The sequence below is a fragment of the Chiroxiphia lanceolata genome, chromosome 3, assembly GCF_009829145.1.
Source record: "Chiroxiphia lanceolata isolate bChiLan1 chromosome 3, bChiLan1.pri, whole genome shotgun sequence".
NCBI classification, from domain to species: Eukaryota; Metazoa; Chordata; class Aves; order Passeriformes; family Pipridae; genus Chiroxiphia; species Chiroxiphia lanceolata.
The window spans coordinates 51224258-51239527 of NC_045639.1; the positions used below are offsets into that span (position 1 = coordinate 51224258).

The 15270-nt window shown below is 40.5% G+C and overlaps 1 protein-coding gene across 5 annotated transcripts in view; it reads left to right on the forward strand.

Moving 5' to 3' along the window:
* PLEKHG1 (pleckstrin homology and RhoGEF domain containing G1) overlaps positions 1-15270 on the forward strand; it is a 129800-nt gene that overhangs the window by 84051 nt on the left and 30479 nt on the right. The window lies entirely within an intron of this gene.

Below are 15270 nucleotides of genomic sequence, written 5' to 3' on the forward strand. Positions count from 1 at the left end.
ACCATTTTAATCACCCTCTACACCCAGCTGAGAACTGTCAGTATAGATCTAGTCTATTGCTTTTTGTCCTCTGGTAGAGGGGATTTGGGAGATGTTCTCCATAGAAAGTGGAAACATATTCAAAAAGAACATGTTCTCACTGTTTCCAGCACTTTGAAACAGGTTTTAGAGCTGGAACTGAGAAGGTGTCAAAACTCACATCCATGAATCTACGCTCTACATTTCTGGGGTAAAGCAAGTCATGTTCACTTGTCACAGTCAAGGTTTTTGGTTTGTTTTTATTTTCGGGAGTGGGGTGTTTTGTGGGATGGGGGTTATTTGTTTGGTTTTTTAGATTTTTGAGGATTGGGAAGATTTTTTGTTTTAAATTAGTTTCGGGGGGCTATTGGTTTTTTTTTGGCTTAGGCTTTTTTTTAATATATTCATACTCTTTCCCATTATCCAGATCATTAATGAATACATTAAACAAGACGGAATACAGTACTAGCCCCTAGGGTATGCCACTAACCACTGGCCTCCAACTAGATTTTGTGCCTGTGAACACCACGCTCAGGTCCTGTCTGCTTAGCCAGTTTTCAGTCAAACTTAGTGTCTGCTTATCCAGTTCATACTTCTTCAACTTGTGTGTGAGGATCTTAAGAAGTTAAAAGCCTTTCTGAAGTCAAGGGAGGCAATATCCACTGCTTTCCACTGATATACCAAGCCAGTTGTTTTATAGTTAAAAGGTTATCAGACTGGTCAACTTTCCCTTGGTGAATCCCTGATGACTGTTCTTGATTACCTTCTTGCCCTTAGTGTGCCTGGAACTGGTTCCCAAGACTAGCTGCACACAAATGATCCATTAATATGGATGATGTGAAATTGCATGTAGGATCCTGGTACTAGTCATACTGACAGAAGTCAGCTTGGTAAGAGTTAGCCTAGCACAGTTTTGGGCAGTGTCCTTTCAACCTGTGTTGTCCTTAGAACATGGAGTTATCATGCCTGAAGTAAAAACAGAATTTTGCCCTTTTTGATGCTTATATTGACCTAATGGTGTTAGGTCATTGATAAATAAATAAGTAAAAATAAACTAAAAAGACATAACTTCCAGGCCTTTTGAGTATCTGGGTGATGTTGACAGTGCCAAGTTGGTAGACAGAAGTAGAAATTGACTTCATGGGACATGGTTAATGTGATTTTTAAATTATACTGGAGACCTGCTGAAGTTCTGCAGCTTTCTTTTAAACTGCTGATAAGAAGTATTTAATGGGCTTAAAAATGAGTGAGAGGAGGCTGCACAGGTGCTATTTGGCACCCTTTGCTCCAGGATATGCATTAAAACTCAACTCTTTTTCTAGCCAGTACAACCATTTTGTGTATGACCTGCATGAATTATGATTGTTTTGAGGCACACTGCCGTGACTCTTGCACAGGCAAGCATTTCAACAAAGATAGAACTTTTCCATCGTTTGCTATGTTTTATCAGATGATCTGTTAAGGATAATTAAAGTTTTCAATGAGTGCAGCTTGAAGCTTGTTTTGGGCAAGTTTGTGATGAGAAATCGGATATCTCTTCTTCCTGCTTGTGTCATTCTGACAGGTGTACTGGCCAGGGCAGAACTCACTGACCTTCTCCTCTTCAGGACCTACCCTGACTTTTTCAAGTAATCATGTAGTTACAATAGGCATAACCTTCCATTAGAGTCACTTACTTAAGTAACTTTTTTTTTCTCCTGAGTAGAATGCTGTCTTAGAATTTATAATAAAACTGTGTTTTGCCCTTGCAGTTCATAGGAGTTAGAAGCCCACATTGGTAATTTGTACAATGGCTAGTAACTGTAGAAAGACATCCACATTTCTGTTTTATCTTTGCAAAATGAAGGAATAATGCAAATGCACTATTACAATGCTTGCATCTGTCGTTTTACATTAAATACCTTCATAGTGATATCAGCTCGTTGAGAACATCTAGATCCACAGCATGGACCTCAGTCTTGGTACAAGATCCGCTATCAGTAAAATAATATAAGTAAAAAGTCATCGGTATCTGTACAATAGCCAGAGGAGAATGAAGCATGCATTGTCAGTGCGTTTCACAAATATCTGATGCAAACAGAGGTTGATCTTCAGGAATCTTGAACTCAATCTGAAATCTGGGAGACTTCATTTATGTGAATAAGTTCCTCTACCCTGTCATTCCAAATAAGTCTTTTTTTTTTTTTTTTAAACCATCCCTACTGGACTAGTTGAAGTCTTTGTCCTATCTCCCTTTCATATCTTTTGTCCCTGGCTCCATCTTTTTATACTTAAGACTCCTCATTTGAGAAAGTCCCATTCTCCTCTGCCCCGTCTTCTGCCTACGATCTCTCTGCCTATCTGTCGTAAGTCTTCTCTCCATAAATCCCATCCTTATCCCCTGTCAGTATATATTGTCTCATTTCCTTATGTGATTTTTCACTTTTTAGTATTTCTCTTTCCCATGTTTTTAGTCTCTGCTGACTCCAGATCTCTCTTCATAGTTCTCTTGGCAGGTCTGACAACATTTTCATCATATTCCTAATTTTTCTGCCCTCTTAAGTTCTGTTAACATTCAGTCTCCATCTTCTGGTGTCCCCCAAGCTTTGTTCCCATTTTGTTCTTTGCATCTTTCTGGAGTATTCCTTTATGTCTCCTCTGCCCTGAAATTGCGCAGCATGTTTCTTTGTACAGTGTAAGGTTTGCAGAGAGTCACTGAGACACAGGAACAATCTTTTCTTATCCTCTTGCTTCAGAGGATAAGATCTGAAGCAGATGTCACTGCCAGCACCTGAGAATGGCCATTGTGGGTTAAACCCTTGTGAAACCTGAGCTGAACCTTGCAAAGGACCATTGCGAGAAATTGCTGTTGACGATATGTGAGTTTGAGGGGTTTCTCCTCCCCATCCCATCCCCCTAAAAGGTAAAATATAGGGGAATTTACACAGACAGCAAAAGGCATATTCTCAGAAACAAAGTCTCCATTATGTTTGAATCTGCTACTGTCCCTCCTTTAGACGTGAGGATATGGTTCATGTCCCTGCTAGTCAGCCTGGGAATGCTTGTCTTCTCAGGGGAAAGGTCACCAAAATTTTTCAACATGAGCAAAAAAGGGCATTCTTTCTTTAAAAGCCCCAGGGGAATGCTTTTGCTGAAATCTCCTAGAACAACTCATCAGGAAGACAGGTTTCTGGTGTGGAAAGCTTCTTCCAAGTGAACATGTCTGTTGAAATTATATACCCTTTGGGGGGGTGGGCCTTTCAAGGGGAAATATTGGATGTTTGAGGTAGATACGTGTTGTGGCACCCATGATTAAGGGAAACCCTTCAGAGAGGAAGTCAGTGTTGGAATTCTATTGTTCCCAGTTTCCTGTCTCCCAGTGCTGCAGTTAGAGGATGTCTACTTCTGCGTTTTAGGCAATCAGTTAAAAAGAGTGTGCGCATTGTCACTTGTGAGGTGTTAGTAAAAGCTTGTGCACTGGGTTGCTGGATAGCATAACTCTGAAAGTTAATTCTTTCTAGATTCAGAAGGTGAGAATCCCAATATAGCTAGGGCATGCCATAATGCTGCATACCTGAGGAAGATACCTTTAGGTTGCTGGCATAAGTTGCTTGTGAAGATGTTACTCTGGGAAAGTGCCTCTGTTTTACAGCGCAAAATTCCAGCACCCACCAATAGAAATGGTTAATTAGCAGAACTGCTCTTTTTGAGCATTTTGTAGATTAGAGTGCTTCACAGAGTGCTTCAATGGAAAGTTTATTGAATGTTACTGAGAAAAACTTTGATATGTGAGGACGTTCTGATCCGTCCTATACAAGCATCTTGAATTTTATGGCTCTGCTGTAACCATCAGACTGTAACGATGGCATTCTTACGAAGCATTTTCATCTCTTCTGTTTCACTCAGTATAGGATGCATTGATGCTCGGTCTCAGAACTAGCATTTTTCTTCAGTGTATTAAAGCCAGAAGTTAGCATACCATATGTTTTTAAAGCCATGGCTGAAAATCTCAGCTTCATGTACAGGTACTGCAGTTTTGCAAGTCTGCATGACGAAGACTGCTGACATAATTTATTTGTCTTAAATCTTGAGCACAAAAGAGAGAATTCAGGTGATAGCTGAGTGATTTTTAGGCAGTTTACTTTTAGTTTTCTCCTAAACAGAGTGACAATTTAGAAATAGGCTTGCCTCTCTTGGGCCACCTGCAGAGCCTGTCCCATACAGAGAGAAGAGACATTCAGTTTAGATTTAAGGCAAAACAATGATATTCAGAGTGAGAGTCTTCCTTTGAAATTTGTCTTGCGTTTAAAGTAGCTTAGCACACATGGTGTCCTTCATGACTAGGAATTGAACATTATAAAATTTGCTTAATGAGCTTTTATAAAATTTGGATGAGCAATTTAAATTACCTGCAAAACAAATATTGTGGCCATGACAGCGATAAGTTTAACTGTGATTAGTATTTGTTACACTATTGAGCTGAATTTTCTCACTGCTCTTTTGTCATCTGTGAAGAGTGAGCTGTGTCAAATTCTGATCAACCTCCTTAGGGAAAGCTTGACTTAAAAGCAAGGAAAGTTTTCTCCAATAATATTGAGATACAATAGCTGAAACTAAAGCACTCAGTACATATCAAGAGGCCTTCTCAAAGCCTATGAAGTTTAAGCAGAGTTACAGCAGTATAAATCGGAGCACAAAAATGTTCCACTTACAAAATCTGTAAGGAATTTGTAAGCAGTTGTATTGGAGAACATCAGTGTTGTGTTTCGTTTCTGGAGTTGCTGTTTACAAATTAGGACTAAAATCCCCAATGCAGACTGCTGAAAAGTGAGATGACTAAGAACACCACAAGGTAAGTTACCAAACAGGTATAAACAGCTGTTCTGGCTATCTTTAAAGAAATACATAAAGTAAATCAGATTTCTTTCTTCTGATGCAGTGGGATAGTTCAGTTTTCCCTGCAAACTTCTTGCTTCCTATATGTGAGCCATATTAAATAGCCTAAAGCAACCTAAAGTAATGGAAGTATACACAAACTGTTGTTCATGTCTTAAACAGTTTTAGATGTGATTGTTTCTGGAATACCAGCATCCTGAACAAAAGTGTTTTGCCAGATACATATACTGTAAGCTTCTCATCATATGTGTCCTTTAATGACACCTAACAAAAACAGAAACAAAACTCAAACCTTGTTTTGCTGGCTAGGAAGAGAATGATTCTGGGCTTTGGAAAAAAGAGGTTTTAAAGATGTACAGTAGGAATATATTGTGTTGTAGACAACCAGAAGTAGCCTAACAAACAACTTACTTTGTGTAAACATCTGCTTATGTTGTGGCATGAACAGGGAGCTGTTTGTAAACTAACTTCATAGGAAACACAAAAGCCAGGGTTAAATATACTGATGTATGTTTTTTTTCTTATCTGCCCCATCACTATTTCAGTCTTATTTCTGCTGACAACATTCATACATTTCTTTCATTCAGCGTGTTCCGAAGTACATGAAAGATACTGAATAAAATATCATTGCTGCCTTGTGTTTCCTCCACCTGTACTTTGCATCCAGTTCTTATCTTACAGCTAGATTGTAGAAACTTGTTGGGACAGAGGCTGTCAGGTGATTGCAGAGCTTCACTGTTTGACTGGAACTGCAAATGTTAAGACAGTACAAATGTATAGCCATAGCTTTGTGTTTGTTTTAAGGTCAGCTCTCTATTTGGATAGCACAAAAGGATGAGTTATACTGCAGTAAAAAATGATCCACCTATAAATGTACAGCAAGCCTTTCTTAAACTGTGGGTGGGAGAGAAGTAGCAGGGAGGGCTGCTGCTCTTCGAGAGTGCCACAGAATTGCCAAAAAGCCTGGCTGCTGTTGCTCTTCTCCTCCCTTGTCTTGCAGCAGGACGTAAATCAATCCACCATGCTGTTTGCAACCTCCTACCCACTTTCTGAATGTGAATGAATATAGATAAAAGGATGAAAGTTAATCTTCCATTCCAGAATGCTTTTTTTTTTGGAGGGGGAGCAGGGAGGCAAAGGGAAGATGTAATTAAATATGGGGTGTGCCATTTAAGAGTGCTGGTGATAGGCAGGAGGCTTCAGAAATGAAACATCTTTTGACTGTACTGAGGCTGGAGCGGGAGGTTGTATCCCTGGTTAGTGGGATATATAGAGGCGGGATTCAGAAAGTAACAAAAGAGAGGTCTGTTCACCTCCACCCTGTGGCTTGATGTTGCTTATTGGCAGCAGATACGGAGCTCCACAGAACAGAGCAGCAGCAGCTGCTTCAAAAGCAACAAGTTTATAGAGCGTGGGCAGGAAAACTGTGAGGAATAGGTCTGAGAGCTAAGAGGCAGGGAGAGGAAGTGCAGCTTGTGCTGCAAAATTTTCAGTAAACATTACAATGCTTTAATGAGATGTTTTGGGTTTTTTTGGTTGGTTGGTTGGTTTGTTTTGGGGTTTTGTTTGTTTGTTTTTGTTCCCTTCCCCCCCCCCCCCCGATGACTGAGATTTTCTGTAAAGAAATTTCAGAATTTGGAGATGATACCTTAAAGGCAAACAAGTTTCTGCATTTCCAGCCAGGCCATAGTTTCTGGAGTTTTATTGGCTAATTATAGCCATTTCAATTTTGATCCATGGAAATATTTGACCACTTTCAAATTAGTTATATTGTTTTTATTAAATATTATGTGTCAGTGAACAGTGTTCTAGTAATCCATGACCTTTAAACCTGAGCATTTAACAAACCACATACCGGTGGTCTCTCTTTTCTGCTTTTACTATTCCTGTAGATGAAGGTGTGGAGGTAACTGCTATTTTTTGTGGTTTCAGGAGAAGACTGTTTTGCAAATAAGACACTTTTAAAAAGTTTTTACTTGCAAACCACCCACTACTATAAGGTTCCATTTCATTTCATATATTAATAATAAAAGCCATCCATAAGTCTCTGGGATGTGGTTACTAAGGTTAAGATAAATATGTGTTTAGGATGTGTGCAGATTTTCTTCATTATGCTGGGTTTGCATTTTCATTCTTTGTAAAACAGACTCAGTTTCCCTTCTTGTATTTTAAAATAAACATCTCTCTTCTGGAATGTCTCATTTAACTTGTAAGCATATTGAGATATCCTTTAAAAAATGTTAACATTCATTTGCCTTACAAATTGAGGAAAGTTTATTTAACCAGGTGAAGACCTATAGCACAAGACTCAGGTTCTTTTCATGGGTGATTCATACATTCAAAGGCCAAATATGCCTTAATAATTCTCAGTGTTTTGTTTGACTATGGGTTCGATAAGCTTATAATCAGACCAACTAAGCTGTGTTGTAAGAATTAATTTATAGATGCCCTGATGAACTTTGAGAGTTTTTTTTTTAAATTACAATTACTAAACACTTTAAACTGGTACTTTTTTGAAAAAGCTTGAGATTATTGAATGATGATGATGATTGGCACCAATGATGTGGATTTAGAACACTCTAGAGCACTTACTTCATCTGAATCTCGAACTATTTGACATCCTAATTACTGTTGAATGTTTTCATTCAGCTGGCCTCATTACTGTTGCTTATTTCTTCTGTGTTTCCTCTTAACCTCAGGAAGTCACTAGATGAGGGCCTCACATAACTCCTTAATGAAATGTCAGTAAACTACTGATAGCATTTGTTATCCCATGATCTCCACCTCTGCTCTTAACTTGCTTCTTACCACACCTCTGAGCAGCAATTTTGAGTGCCAGCTTCTGGAAAAATTAGTGTATGTGTGATTTAGCAGTGGATGCTGGCTGATAGCTGAAGATAATTATGGGACATGGTTTTAATCAGTGGGTTACAACTTCAGTAATTTAGTGTGCTGAAATGTCTAAGTGGGGTTTCATGTGAGTTTCCATTCCCAGTGATTTACCCATATCATCTTTACAGATGATAGATTATTTAGGAGACTTCTCTATGTACAATCCAGCTTGAGTGCTTTTATTGCACCTTTATCAAATTACAGTTTGATATAATTGACAGCCTACCTTCCAAGGTGTCTTTTTAAGATGCGAGATTTTAGCATGAAATTCCTGCAGTTGAACAAAGGAATATTATTGAACTTTGACTGTGTTTCATTAGAGCAAAAATTCTCTACAATTAAGAAAGCAAAAATCCATGAAAGCAGTCCATCCGTGCAGGCTGACAGTTCAATGCTGATTTGACTGGTGCCAGATTTTGATCCTCCAGGGAGCTTTGTAGGCACAGCATTCCTGCTAAAATGGCTCATGGGACAGATGACGGAAGAAGAAAGCACGCACTGGGCAAAAAGAAAGGACGTAAAATCCTGGACAGGTGGAGTAGGCATTGTAGGACATGTGCCTCCTTCCAACCCAGCCCTAGAAGGGGGCTGTGAGTCGGTGCTGGAAGCTGATATGGGCATCTTCTGACAGTGGGACAGGGGCAAGAGGATGTGCAGAGCTTGTTTTAAAGGCTCAGGGTCTAAAACAGTGAGGGGGAACCCACAGCTGCAGAAAGCTATTCTGCTATCTCCCAGCTCTGCATACTGGTGAGGCTGTTGTCCTTGCCCAGGATAGATTCGGTGCAACAATGTTGAGGGACCTCTCACTGTTTTCCAGGGCAGATTCTTTATTCATTTCCTGAGACTAGCTGTGCTCTTACAACTTGAAGTCCTGTGACAAGATCTCCTGACTGTTATGTTTTTGACACTGGTGTGCCCTAGAAATTTCCAACTTTGTATATAGCCGTGCCTGTGCTCGTGTCTACGTGGACACAACTGTTCAAAGGCAGCCTAAAACAAAGAAAGCATGTGTTTTCAAGGTGCAAGGCATAGTGTTAGGACTCAGGAACTCCTCACTGCTAATTCTGGCTGACACGTAACTCCTCCTCCTGTGGCTTTCCATGCATGTGGATGAAGCCAGAGGGACCTACGAGGGGTCACTGCTTCCAGGCCTTGATAGCTATGAATGGGACAGTGTTTTAACACCTATAATATAGGTGAGGAAGTCACATTGATTATCAAAAATCTATCACTCAAGAATAGCTACATGGAAAAAATATTTTTTCCCCTCATTCTCTAGGTAAAATTTAAATTAATACTGTTAACTTTAACTTATTTGCAGACCCCTAACTGTGGGGATGTGTAGAGAACTCCGTCATGATCACCTTACTCTGCAATGCTAAACGGTGGAAAGAGAACTTAAATGTGCTTCTCTATTTTTAGTCTTTCTTCATACCATGTTCTCACGAGTGCTCTCACCATCAATCTTTGCCCTTTCTACATGCAGTCAGTCAGCAGAGTATCGCCTTACTGTATCACGCTTTATTGCTGTTATCCGCAGGCTGCGTGTGAGCCAGCTGCACGTGTAGATTGGGCACTTCTGAGGAAGCTGGTTGTAAGCACAGGTGAGCATGGTATGGCTTCCTCCACCATCCGCCTGGGGGGAGGGCTGATGCCAGGGAGGTGGCCTCCTGCCAGCTCAGAGACTCTGCTCTTCTGCACGGACAGCAGAGAGGAAAGAAACTGATCACAAACAGCATCCAGTGACAGATTATGTAAAGCATATGGGTTATGTTGGCTGTTCCTATTTGGAGGCTGGCTGGCTACCGGTGCTGGGAGGTGTTCTCCGCTCCTCTTCCCTTGGTGACAGGGTCAGTGCTCTGCAAGCATGTAGGCAGGTACTTCGAAGTCCAGCTGCAAGGCCCGACAGACCCATTTCCCACAAGAGCAGAGCTTTGCTACTGCTGACAAGTGGCAGTCTTATGTACAAAGTATTTAGAGATGTAAAGCAAATGGAAAAGGAGAGTAGGAAGCGCATGGAGCTCAGGAGCTTTCTGCTTATGTTGCTGAAGTGAGCAGAGAAGGCTGTGTGTCCAAGTCTGTATTGTCCTGAGAAAGACCCTGGCTTTGGCTGTCGGTCAGTGGCAGGACCATGCCATGACATACTGTGCATAGCCCTGGGTAGGTGCTGGTATTTCAGACCTGTCCATGCTTTGGCCTATGTGTGAGGGTTTTCCGGCTTCAGATGTCTTTAAAAGAACCCCACCAAATACCAATCCCCAACCCCTCTGCCCCCTCCATTTTCCAATAAAAGTAGAAAGTAGGAAGATATACTTGCAGAAATTTTCTTCTTTATTTAAGTTCCTGGGTTTTCATATAGAGAATCTGTATGGTGAACAGTGCAAGCATTTTTTGAGTTTTGATTTCCGGGCATCATTAATGTGCAACATTTTGGACAGAAATAAAGTATGGTTCTGATTTTTATGATGCTCAAATTGTACATCTACAGTTAAAAATATGTGTATTAGTTAACTGTAAGAATTTAGTTGCATTAGCCTACTGTATGACAATGTGTGTTGCTTGCAGCCTGGGTTAGTGGTTGTGGTACTCGTGGGAACTGGAGATAATTGCTGCTAGGTAGCAAGGAGATAATTGCTGCTAGGTAGCAAATTATCACCGTTACAGCAAAGGGCGTTTGTAAAGTTCCTCCCCTCTCTGTTCAGTCAGTACAGGTAGGACACTAAAGTAGAGCTGCCACTTCTGCTTCTCCTACAGAGGAGTTTCAGAAGTGGAAGATTAAGGGCCCGTGGATTTCTGCCTGCCACATGGAAGTGTGCCAGGCTGTCTCTGCATGACTGAAAATGACGAGGGCTTTGACTGGAAATGGGAGGTGGGAAATTGTTTCAAGAGCAATTGGGAAAGCACATTCACTCTCATAAGGAAAGGATGATTGCAGTCAAAATGAGGCTGCTATACGCATGTGGCCAGTTTTAACTGATTACAGAGACAGAAGAGGAAAAATATGGAAAACAGAAGATGGGGAGAGGAAAAAAGTCAGAAATCTGTTAAGATTGGCTGCATGAAATGTTTTGCTAGAGGTGTCTCCAGATAAACTACTGTTCGGATTACAGGAAACCTGAACTAAAATAGTGAGCTTGTCTCCTTCCGTCACAGAAGGTGATGACAACAATGATAATTATGTGTTTTATGGAGAAATCCTGACAATAGGTTTTGATATGGGAAGAAGATGAATTTGATTGAGGTTTCAGTCAGTCCTTGGACTCATATAGCCAAAGGAACCAGAGAAAGAAAGCAAAGTATGTTTAATTTACATATGCACATTCACTTTGCAGGGCACAGCTGTATTTTAAATAATTGGAAATAGCTGCAATGAGCTGCTCTGACCAAACTTCAGCATTCTTGGGCACCTGTTGTGTGTATTGCATGCTATTTTTTGACCCACGAGGCATTCAGAGTATGTTGCTGTGCAGGTTGAATAAATTAATAAATAAAGTCAATAATGAGAAAAAAATAAATAGAAAAAAGAATCAGACAAAAGGCGAATTGATACATTTTATAGTTACCTATGTAATTAGAGAATAAGCACTGGGGAGCATGTTATAGTGGCTATTCTGTTGTACATCTGTTGCCCAACTTCCTCTTTTTTTATAAGTGTGTAGCTAGTTTGGGCAGCATGGCTCTAGATAGCATGCTACCAATGGGATCCACTTCTGGCCTGCAGCCTTTTCCTCCAGGTGGTGTGGAAGTAGTGCTTAGCTGGCCAAGGCTGATGAGCTCTTTCAGTGGTTCCTCTTCTGCACAGCCATCTGATTTTGGCCAAACACATCTTTGTTGGGTAGAGGGGAATTGGGCAAAAATATGCCCATGCATATGGTATAGCACCTAGGAGTAAAATTGCTTTACTAATAGCACAGATCTAGGGACTCTCAGAAAACCGAGGTCTGGGTGATGTCATGGCAGTGCCTGGCTTAGGTCCTGATTGTTTTAATATTACATATTCCTCCTCAGGCTGCAACACTACTAGAAGCCACTGAAGTTTTGATAAGTCAGAGACTAAGGCTTCGTGATGTAAGTCCTCAGCTCTTAAGCCAGTGTGTTGCTGAAATCAGAGACGTACAGCAGCTTTGCTTTCTCCTACAACCTGTGTTTAGGCATTGGAAAGCAAAGTTTCCTGATGGGTAGAATCTTTTTTTCTTCTTCTTTTTTGGTATTGATATTTAATCAGATTTTCAGTGTCTTGTGTGCCTGCCCCTTGGTAAACACGCAACAACACTGTTCTTTCAACAGTTTTGCTTATCTTTGGTGGTATTCTTATATGCACAGTCCTGCCCTATAAAGGGATTACTAAGGACTTCAATAATATATATGTTTCTTGTAGAGCAGGATAAAAATTGATTTTTGTTTAAGGAGGCAATGTGGCTTTTACCCATTTTTAGTATTATCATATTAATATTACCATCAACATTACCCATTTTAATGTGTAATTTTAACATTATCACATTAATAGCTGACCTATAATATGGGCTGAACAACAATAGATAATGTTTTTAAAGCTGTTTATTTGTTCTTAAAGGAAAGCTTGGTGGCTAGATGAAAAAGTCCCACTAATTTGCATTTAGTTTCTAAAGTTTGGTCATGGAAAATTTATTAGTATGTGAAAATATTGTTCCTCACTTTGTTCTTTTCTTGACAGTTTTCTGTCATTTCCAATTCATATATATGTTTTTTTTAGCCTCTGAGGTTAGTGTTTTCATTATTTTATTCCTCTAGAGATCTTGCTTGTGTGATTATGAGGAGGAGATGGTAGTCAGGACATTCCTTCTGATGGATTTGGCATGATGAAAGGCAAATGGGGAGAATGTCAAACCCTACAGGGAAGGCAGGGCAGTCTGGCAAGACTCTTTGGGTCTTTGGAGAGTTTCAGGAAATGGGAGGGGAAAATTGTGCAATACCATTAAAGCAGACCTTGGTCCATAAATCAGTCTAAGGAGACTGACATTTGTGAGTAGGTTTTTTCTCATATAAAGTAAGCTAAATGTTTTTGCCGTAACTGCAGAGAAGCAATAAAAGGCTAGGGAAGGCAAAGGTTATAAACAAAGCATACTGTGCCGACAGAGGGCTCACAGATGATGACAAGAAACAAATAAAGTGAATAAGGCCGGTACTCTGTTCTGATAAATTTCATTGATTTCTGCACAGCGTCATTATGGTTGCAGCCTGCCCTGTTATATTGTAGCTCCAAACCTTTCATTATGGCTTCATATGATAACAGCTGTTGAAATGCAGCAGGAGGTTGCGGTGACTACCATGGGGGTAAAGTACCATTTGCTAAGAAAATAATTAGGAAAAACCCCACGTCTGGGTAGCTTTTATCTACCTGTGGTGGTGTCCTTGCAGAGGAACATTGTATGCCAATACTGCATTTGTTTCCTGGATGAGTTCATGAAGCCTTCGTAAGAGCAGAGGTGCTCTATAAAGCAGTATAATCAGACAGGTCCCACTTGCTGAGTCAGTGCAAATGGTTTGCTGCTGTGCTCTGCCTTGACTTCATGAGACCGCTGCGTGAAGACTGTCCAGTGTCCCTCTTTTTCACCTGAAGCTTTTTGCTGCTGTGACTACCCTACTGTCAGTGCCACACTAAGCAGTTTGTGCCTAGATCAGGTATCTGCTTACACCAATAACACTAACTTAAACACATCTGTAGCCATATTTAAAAAAAAAATAGAAAGCTAAAACAGGAACTCGGTCCCCAAATGCTGTGTGATTTCCTAACAGTATAAGGTGAGGTACAAAGTAGCTCCAAATCCCAAGAGTTTTGACCAAATCGCCCCTTACCCTAGGTAAGCACAAGTCCATCCATTATTTTCTTGTTTGTTTCTGATCTGATGCTGAATGAGGAAGGGGGCCTGAAACACAGTCTTAAGGAACTTTTAGCAAAAGAGAGCCCAGACTGGGGGGGTGTGGTATATAAGCTGATACTGGCGTATGCTATGGGAGTGCAGGAAAGCTGCCAAAGCACCTGCAGGCTACTGCTTGGCAGCAACATCAGAAAGGTACCTGGTTCCCTCTTTTTTACTAATAATTGGTAAAAGACCAAGGAGAGTATGCATATGTGGAGAAAAAAATGGGATAAGAGGACAAAAGGAATAAAAACCGGGTCATGTATCTAACACTGCTTACAATACTGAAAATAACTGTGGACTGTTAGTTACTTTGAAGAAACCCAAGCTCCAGCTATGCAGAGATTAATGAATTGGAAAGGAATTCATCTTTATTCATTAAATGTACTTTAAATGTACTGCCTGGAGATACTTATTGTAAGATTTCCATTCCTCTGCAGCCCACCGTGTCGTATCAGCTCAGGGTGCTGCAGTGTTCCTGACTCTAAAATATTTTTGGAGGATGGCAAATCCTTCCAGTTGGAGGATGGAGCTTTTTTTTTCTTTGCATTTATGTGATGATGATGTGTATTTGTGGGCAGAAAAGGTTATTTATTTAATACCATCACTGGAGTAGCACTGAATCTATCATCTACTTCTGCCTTTGACCTAGTATATTGCTTGCTGCAGTCCTGTCTACCTCACCATCCTGAACCTTTTGCTCTTCTGCAGCTTTTGAGTATGAATAAAAAGCCAAAGACAAGTGCAGGGAGTCTCAGGGATGTGGCTCCAATAACTTTCTGCAGAAATATATTTCAAGGACTGGTGTGGGCTGTGGAGCTGCTGTCAGCTAGGAGGGAAGGTAGTGTACAGGCCGGATGCCATCACAGAAGAAATGACATGGCTCTCCAGGAACCTGCCTGCTTGCCTGCCCACCGCCACTTGTTGCTCTCCTTAAAGACACTATGGTTGCCTTACTTGCTTTCCCTGGGAAGAAAATAGTGCGTTAGGGGTGTGATAAGGGATAACTTTGACTGGAGGTTGTGCAGGAGTGTGAATTATTGAGCACCTGGAATAGGGGAAGGGGACAGGAAATTCTTCTGGTACCTAAACCTGAATCTTGGTTACACCTGTGACTCTGCTGACACTATTTCAGTTGGAAAGAAGGATATGGGCATGGAGACTCAACTGCTGTAGTTCTTAACCTTCCTTATGAGGGCATCTAAATTCCAAAAGTCAGGTCCATCCAAACCCTTTGTCTTCACAAAATTTACATAGAGAATAAATCTTGGCCAATGTATGTGTTCTGTAATACCTTTTTCTTCACGACTGTGGAACACAGTTATATCTTAGAAGTTTTCATGGTCCCGTTGACGTTTTGCAGGGTTCCTTTCTTGCAGCACCATGGAATGCTGTGTTGCTCTTGGGTAGTTGCCACACCACATTGTCTAGCCCTAGGCTAAGGGATTTTATTTATTTTTATTTCACATTGTTTCAACTGTTTTCACTTTTATTTTATTTCCATGCTCCAGCAGAATTTCTTCATGAATATGGCAGCACATCAGGTTTCTTGGTTTATGAGTTGTAGTTAGTTAAATAGCCTGCT